The sequence below is a fragment of the Schistocerca gregaria genome, chromosome 5 (assembly GCF_023897955.1).
Source record: "Schistocerca gregaria isolate iqSchGreg1 chromosome 5, iqSchGreg1.2, whole genome shotgun sequence".
In the NCBI taxonomy this organism is placed as follows: Eukaryota; Metazoa; Arthropoda; class Insecta; order Orthoptera; family Acrididae; genus Schistocerca; species Schistocerca gregaria.
The window spans coordinates 65,381,561-65,391,065 of NC_064924.1; positions in this window are offsets into that span (position 1 = coordinate 65,381,561).

Genomic DNA, 9,505 nt, shown 5'->3' on the forward strand with positions numbered 1-9,505 from the left:
CATGGCTGTGCCCATCATCTGTTTGTATGAGATCTGTTAAAAAAAATTCCAGGACTTGTCCACAAAATTTTTCTACACTTACCTTTTACTTATTGTATATAGTCTCCTTTGAAATACTCTCCTCCACATTTGTTACACTGCTCCCAATGCCGTTTTCACTTCTGGAAGCAGTAAGTATTGGTACGCCTCTTGCTGGATCACTTGAAGCGCTATGTGTGAATTTTCGTTTATCTCGTCTGATACAAATCTTCGTCCTTTCAACGGAATTTTCAACTTTGAGAATAACAAAAAGTCTGCAGGGGTCAGGTCTGGAGAGTATGAAGGATGAGGCAACACAGTGATTCTGTTTTTTGTGGGATAGTCGTGCACCATGATCTTGACTCATGAACCATAGGATGAACTTGGTGGCAACATGAGGAATTCCAACATGCTATGTCAGGATTTGATGACATGATCCAACTAAAATATTACATTCTGCAATCTCTTGGACATTTGGTCTTTGATTGCCATGCACAACTTCGATGACATTCCCGTCATGAGCATCATCGGTAGACGTCGAAGGGTATCCTGAATGATGATCATCTTTAACTTCTGTCCAGTCATTTTTAAACTGTGTGAACCATTCATATAACATTGAGTATGGCTGAATTTTTTGAACAGACCTCATAAGTTTGCCCCTCAAAGGTAAAATAGTTGTTTGTGAGCATAAAGTTGATTAAGGTGAGCAGGAAGGACATCAAAGATTTGGAATCAGATGGGCACTGGCTGAGGTACTGTTCAGTAGCAGATATGCCATTTATTTGGGAGAGGCTAGTATAGAGGAAGATGGCAGCAATGGTGACAAGCAAGGTGTGCGATGGGAGTGGAACGGGCACATATTTCTGATGATCTAGGAAATGATATGCATGTTTAATATAGACAGAAGTCTTTGTACTATAGGTTGCTGGCATTTATCAACTAGGTTCTATGTATTGAGGTGTCAGTCCTAGTAAGGAACCTGAGGTTTCAAGGAGATGCTGTAGGTCAGTTTGTATCACAGCAATGAGCTCTTGATGGCAGGTTCTGTAGGTAGATGTGTCAGACAGCTGATGAAATGAGGTCTGTTCTGCCCACCACACCTACAATAGCTTTTCATCACCCCCTCCCCAATGTAAATGTGTCAGAGAGCTGATTAAATGTGGTCCATTCTGCCCACCTCACCTAGAATACCTTTTCATCACCCCCCCCCTCCCCTCCCCTCCCACAATATCATCCTAGTTAGCCCCATGCTCCTCCTGCATCCATTTTCCTATCCTATGGCTCCTACCACTGTGACTGTCTTCACTTTAATAGTTGCCCTATGCACCCTCCTAACACCACCTATACCAGCCCTGTAACTATCAAAACATATACTATCAAAGGTAGAGCCACGAGTGAAACATGTCATGTACTAGCTGTTATGTAAACACTGTTCGTACTTTTACACTGGTGTGATTACCACCAAGTTATCAGGCAGGATGAATGGACAGAAACAGAGTGTGTACACTGACAACATACAATACTCTTTTGCAGAGCATGCTCTACACAAAAGCTGTGGCCTTAGTGCCTGTTTCATAACACATGCCATCTGGATCCTTCCCCCAGACACTAGCTTTTCAGAACCCCTTAGGTGGGAATTGGCATTACAACATATTCTTAGTTCTTGCACCCACCTGGCCTAAATTTTTGTTAATTTCTTTGGTTTCAGCATTTATTTTCAGTAACTTTTGCTTTCTTCACTCCCTTTCAGTTTTCTGTATCTTTTCATTTTCCAATGTGTGTAATTTTCCCTTCCCCTCCACTCTTATTCTCTCTTGCACAATGTTTTGTCAGTAATCTTTGTCTTGCTTATACTTTATCTTTTACCTATAAGCTATCTGGTTTTCAAACCTCATGTGGAGTAGTCCCTCAAAATGTGTTTCCTTCTCATCTTGTCCAGTAATTATCCCCTGACCTAAGGTTATGCTCAACTTTTCCATAATTCTTTCAACTTCCTAAACCTCACCAGTCCTTTTTCTTCATCCCACTTCCTTTCCCTTCAACTCTTTCTTCCAGGCAGAGAAGCCACTGGATCTAAAATCTTGTAAACTTCCTTAACCTTTGTATGTTGTGTTCTCTTGCTGCTACTTGATGAGCAGATTTTTTTTGTCTGTGTTACATTTTAATATCATTCATTTGTTTTGTCCTCATCAAATATTTCATGCTCACCACTATTTAAGATTACACCCATAAATATCAAATGTTACTGGGTCTGTAAATTAAGTAACTGTTGCTACACCATCATCCGCCCCGATAGCTGAGTGGTCAGCGCGGCAGTTTGTCACGCCAAGGGGCCCAGGTTTGATTCCCGACTGGGTCGGAGATTTTCTCCACCCAGGGACTGGGTTTGTGTTGTCCTCATTATCATTTCATCATCATCAGTGGAAGGCAACAGGAAACCACCACTGGAATCACTTCCCTAGACGCTCATGCAGTGGACCTCTCTGACGAGCGTTTCCTCATGACAAGACCTGCCATAAGGCAGAATACAAAGTTAATAGCTACACCTTCAGACGTCAGATCTAGGTCAACCCAAACGGGGTAACACTGACTGTAGAGGCAGTTGGATCACTACCTGCCAACTGGAGGAAGACACAAGTCAGTCTGCCCTCACACTGCAGACTCTCGAAAACTGGTTGCTTATTCAGTGCAGAATGACAGAGACTGATGGCATAATGCAGATTAACACACTTTTGGGATGAAGTTATAAACTGTTGTTTCTTGGTATTTACGTATATCTGTTCTAGATAAAGCGCTCAAAATAAGTTTTGCACCACTTTGACAACTTGTGTACATTGCTTTTTTATGACAGTAACTTCATTCTCTACACTCTTTCGACCACATGAAGTTGCTAGGGTCACCCACCTGCGTAATGGGCATAAAAGTAAGCCCACATTCTCAGTAAAGTTCAGTAGAGTGTACTTTGTTCCCAATCATGAAGGGGGCAACGTGACTGTTCAGTCTGTCAACATGTCTCAAAAGGTCATTTTCAACTTTCCATCTTGCTTCTTTATGCAAGAAGCACTGGCAGCATGGGAAATTGCTCACAAACTTTCTGTAAAATATGGCTGGCAAGAGCAGGATTTCTCTGATGCAAGATCACCATAAATGACTGTGGAGATGGCCATGTAACTAAGTATTTCTCACACATGTAGGCCCAAGCGTTCAGCAGTGAGGTAGATCAGCCATGTTTTGGCCAGGTATCCTGTATGGCAGTTGGACATCTCTCGTCCCTGTTGAGGGCTGTGTACTAATGGGAAAGTTACCTTTAATTTACTGTCCACCCCTACAGTCAACATTTCAACAATGGGTTTGGACTCTATTAGGAAGTTTGTGTGCCGTGACCACACACCAAGTACTGCAAGCAAGTGAAACTCCAGCATTGGTTCTATAAATTTGAAACCTTTTTTTATTATGATATATTGAATTTAATCACAGGGTGATCATCTTCAGTGCTAAAATACGTCTGCTATAGTTTGACTGATGACATCATAGTTTCATTTACACATATTTATCAAAAAGACAATTCTACTGGTTCATAGGCAATTCGAAATTGTTTGTAATTCCATTCAACAACCTAGTTAGTGATAGTAGAGATCATATTTCCTTGCACTACAATTTTATGACAATATATTTTAACTTTATAATTCTGTTTTTTATTTAACATAAATTTATGTACAACATGTCTTCTTTTGTACAGACAAATAGTAGTGTTAATGCATCCAATAAAGAGGGTGCTGATAGCGTTCACCACAAACTTGGAGCTTAGCTGCATAGGTTTTTATAAGCGGCTGGTTCAGTTTGAATCTACCTGCTAATTGATGTTCTTCATCTAAGTTTGAAGCTATACTTTGTGCATGATTATTCGAGTTAACTGGACGTAGTCTTAGTATGTATTTTACCTTGTGACACTCAATGTTCTCTATTGTAAATTGACACATATGGTTTGTACATTGATCAAACTTTTAACTTTGTTGACTTTGCGTGTTTTTATTTTATTTATTTATTTATTTTTTTAAACATTCAAGACATACACTCTGTGACTGTTACTCAGCAGCATATTTTGATTTCAAATAAACTACTTTTATTTTCATTTTTATTTCATCACAGTAATTTTTTTTAGTTTAATAATACTTTCTCTGTTATTCCATGCTCTCTTTGAATCTAAACTCATACATGTTCACAGATATCCAAATGGTGCAAGCTTTGGGTAGTTCATAAGGGTACAGTTCCTGTCACACAGCCGATTGCAACACCGACTTATCATATTTATCAGCTGTAGACAAAACTGAAATATAATGAGAACCTTCATAACCATAGTAATGACTATGGGCACTCTTGCATGCTAATCTTTCATCATGTATTGGGTGCATCATTCTATGCCTGTGTATTTTCTCAAAAGCCGAAAAATGAAATCCATAATTACAAACATTACTAATTCTCCTACAAATTGTTGTTGTGTGTGGTGGTGTCTTGTCATTTCAGCAGATGACAAGCAGTATAACTTTTGCTGTGCACAACCAATACCATATTTTGCAGTACCATGCATTCGATTTTCTACACTTCATGCTTTAATTAATTCAAAAAATCTGTAATCCAATTAGCTATTTCAATTTTGAAGCAGTAGTATTTCTAGTATATTTTAAAACTTAGAAAAGGTTATCTCATAATATGTCTTACTTTTACAAATTCTAACTGGAACTTCTATACATGTTGCCAGTGAATAAAGTGTTACAAGAGAAAAACTAAAGAAAATCAACCATCACCCGAGTAATTGGTTTGGTCATCATTGCACTCAAATATTTCTGGAACTTTAAAAATAACTTTGTTGGATGTCAGAGGTTGAAAATACCACTTCAGTTGTTAAGTTCTTTTATTATCACACAACTGGTTTTGGGCTCTTATAAGGCCATCTTCAGGAGTTGTAACTTGGTGCTGTGGCCCGAGTGCTGCAGTGGACATGTATTAGGCGCGGTGTGCTACCTATGAGTGCAGAACAGGTATTATCATGCTCAGTTGTGGATGTGTAAATCATTTACACAAATGAGCTAACATACCCTTTTTATTTCTCAAACAGTATTGCTTAGAAATTTGTAGGATAAAAATTTGATTGCAGAAGATAGCAACAGATAAAAAATTATCCAGCTTATGCCAGTTGAGAATACGGGGGAATACATAAGGCACTTCACTTATTTACATTTCATAACAGACAGAAAGTTTTCTACAAATAACACAAATTATTACTCCTTATTGGGAGACAACAAAAAATGAGCTAAGCAAATAAAAAGTTCAAGCATGAGTGGTTAAGTACTAATACTGCTCTGTATTATTGTTGAAAGGATTACTCAATACATTTATACACTGAGGTGACAACAGTCACAGGACGCTACATGCACATATAAAAATGGCAATAGTATCGCTTATACAAGGTATGGAAGACAGTGCACTGGCAGAACTGTGATTTGAATTCAGGTAACTCACATGAAATGAATGATGACTAACTGAAAACTTCAGCTGCCGACAGGTGTTGTTGATATACCTCAATGTGGACACTGAGTCCCGGTCGGGGCACACATTTTCAGCTGTCCACATCGAGGTATATCAACAACACCTGTCGACAGCTAAGGTTTTCAGTTAGTCATCATTTATTCCAGGGAAAAGCTGCACGGCCATCAACAGTAACTGTTCTTTCGAGAACAAGTTACTGTCTTTGTATATATCACATGAAATGGTTTCCACCATGATTTTGGCTGCATGGAATTGAGATACTCTGAAAGTGGAATGGTACTTGGAGCTAGACATGTGGGACATTACATATCAGAAATTGTTAGGGAATTCAATATTCTAAGATCCACAGTGTCCAAGAGTGTGCAAATTTCAGGCATTACCTCTCACAACAGACAATGCAGTAGCCAACGGTCTTCACTTAACAAGCGAGAACAGTGTTGTTTGCATAGAGTTGTCAGTGCTAACAGACAAGCAACTGTGTGAAATAACTACAGAAATTCATGTGGGACTTCTGACGAACGTATCCGTTCAAACAGTGTGACAAAATTTGGTGTTAATGGGCTGTGGTAGCAGACAAATGACACGAATGCCTTTGCTAACAGCACATCACCTGCAGGGTCTCTCCTCGGCTTGTGACCACATTTGTTGGACCCTATATGACTGGAAAACTGTGGGGTGGTCAGATGAGTCCCAGTTTCAGTTGGTAAGAGCTGATGGTAGGGTTTGAGTGTGGTGCAGACCCCATTAAGCCACAGACCCAAGTAGTCAACAAAGCACCATGCAAGCTTCTGGTGGCTTGGTAACAATGTGAGCTTTGTTTACATGGAATAGACTGGGTTCTCTGTGCCAATTGTCACAATGGTTTGCAACTGGCTTGAAGAACATTCTCGACAATTCATGCGAATTAGGTGGCCACGCAGATCACATGATGTGAATCCCATCAATTATTTGTGGGATGTAAATGAGAGGTCAGTCCATGCACAATATCCTCCACCGCCTACACTTTTGCAATTGTGGGTGGCTCCATATTTCTTCAGGGGACTTCCAACAACTTGTTGAGTCCATGCCAAGATGAGTTGTTGCACTATGTCAGGTAAAAGGAGGTCCAACACAATGTTATGAGGTATCTCTCAACTTTTGTCACCTTAGTGTACTCCAGACAAAATTATAGTAGTAAGAATATTACAAATTATGGTCCATGGAGTGGTTTGGTAGTGCTGTATGTGTAACCCACACTATGGGCAACTGATTACCTAACAATGAAACTAAATCAAGAAGCTCTTGTTAGTTAGAACTTAAAAATTAGTAAGCTTGTTTATGAAGAGAAAGTATTAACAGCATAACTGCATCAAACGTAGTCAGGTTATATTATATCCGTAAAAAGGATAAAACCAGTATTGACAAGGGAAATAGCAAAACATTAAAAAACGGTTAACAAATTTACTGTGCATTATTGTACAGAAAAATTAAAATAGTATTTACAAAGGAGACTCCAGATGTACATTCATTTCATCTCATGAGTCCACTATGTAGAAATTTTAGTAAAGAATTATACAAGTATGCCTGCAGAACACAATTTCAAATAACATTTAACTGTCATTGTGCTTTGAACTGCAAACTTTTAACTGCATTTGCACCAACCTACAAAGCCAGTACAGCTGTTGGAGTAAGATCACACACACTTACTTTATATATCACCTGTGAACCATGACATATGCTTTACTTTTGTTTCTACTGCTAAAGGAGTAATCTGAGCAAATGTAAATGTTATAATCATTGCTTTTAAGATGCTGATTCTGTTGAAAAATACTGAGGTCAAAATGTTCTATCAGAGTTTAATCATTAGAGGGATATATGTTAATAGTGACACAATCAAGTGAAAGGCATCTTGATGTTTATATAACTCTATACTTTACAGACACTTTGCATTGGTTTAACATGTAACAATCTACACTGTTAACTATGTACCTTTGAAAGGAATGAATCTAATTTCTATACAGATATTAAAAATGTGTACCATCTCACAGCTTCTTTCGCCTCTATACCATTTTCCCATCTTTAAAATAGATTCAACACAAAGAATAGTGTAAAAGATGACCTACCATATGAAATAAGCAAGGCCATAATATTCCCTAATAAAACCTTACTGGCATGTCAAACTAATGGCACGTGTATGTAGAGATAATTATGAAGTTGCAGTTCATCTAAAAAACAATGTAATCAAATACTTTGTAAGGAAAATTCCAACTACTTTCAATACACTACAAAATAACAATATAATGAAAAGGATAGTTAGTACTCACCATATAGTGGAGGTGCTACAAAAAGACTGTCACACAATTAGCTTTTGGCCAACAAGGCTTTTGTCAAAATTAGACAGCATACACAAATGCATACACTAATACAAAAGCAACTCACACACACGAGCAGTCTCTGGCAGCTGGAGCCAGACCAGCTGCTGGCTCCAGCTGCCAGAGAATGTGTGTGTGTGTGTGGGGGGGGGGGGGGGGGGGGGGGGGGCGTTGTCTAATTTTGACAATGGCCTTCTTGGCTGGCTGAAAGCTAACTGTGTGACAATCTTTTTGTTTTCCTTCTTGCGACTCAGAATCTCCACTATATGTTGAGTAACAACTATCCTTTTCATATTGTTGCATTCCATCCTGAATTTTCCATTCTTTGATTTGAACTACACAAAACATATTCTGGAAAAACGCCAATACATAACTTGGCCATTTCTTATTTCCTAATGGACAGAGAAAGAAAGCTTTTGCCTTTTTTTCTTCATCTAGTGACAGTAGTTTAGCATCTTCAGTGATATGTTGATGCAAGCCATGATCAGTCTTCAGTTTACCAAGTATTTCAGCAAACACAGTCACAGATAACTTTTATTTTTTTTTCTTTCACAAGCCATAAGTGTACTGAACAATATTATAGTGGATGCAGATTGTTGTTTTTGTTGTGGTCTTCAATCCTGAGACTGGTTTGATGCAGCTCTCCATGCTAATCTATCCTGTGCAAGCTCCTTACCTCCCAGTACCTACTGCAACCTAAATCCTTCTGAATCTACTTACTGTATTCATCTCTTGGTCTCCCTCTACGATTTTTACCCTCCACGCTGCCCTCCAATGCTTAATTTGTGATCCCTTGATGCCTCAGGACATGTCCTACCAACCGATCCCTTCTTCTAGTCAAGTTGTGCCACAAACTTCTCTTCTCCCCAATCCTATTCAATACCTCCTCATTAGTTACGTGATCTACCCACCTAATCTTCAATATTCTTCTGTAGCACCACATTTTGAAAGCTTCTATTCTCTTCTTGTCCAAACTATTTATTGTCCATGTTTCACTTCCATATATGGCTACACTTCACTTCATACAAATACTTTCAGAAACGACTTCCTGACACTTAAATCTATACTCGATGTTAACAAATTTCTCTTCTTGAGAAACGCTTTCCTGGTTGCAGTTTAATAATTGCTGGTAAATTTAATTTCTGTTTTTAGCAATTATTGCAGATTAATAATTGCTGAAAACAGAAATAAAATTTACCAGTAGAAATACCAAAATTAATAGTTGTCTTTTTTATTTGAAATAATTGTGAATTTAAACAATTGTTTTGCAATATTGTACGATTTGGTGAAATAACAGAGTGATGTGCTTAAACTGAATGGCCTTACTACAATGACTTTCTTCCAAACTTTATGAATACAACGCCTTCAATGTATGAATAAAGCTTTATCCAACCTACCACCAACAATTTCTCTAAATTTTATCTAAGAATATTCAAGGTTCCTAATCTACCAAGCTATCTAGCATGCTCTGAAATATTAACACCAATGTGTTGATACTATTTATTTTCACATTAATTTTACAATCACACAATTTTCAAACAATAAATATCTTAATATTTCTGTTTAATTATTCATACCACAATAATTTC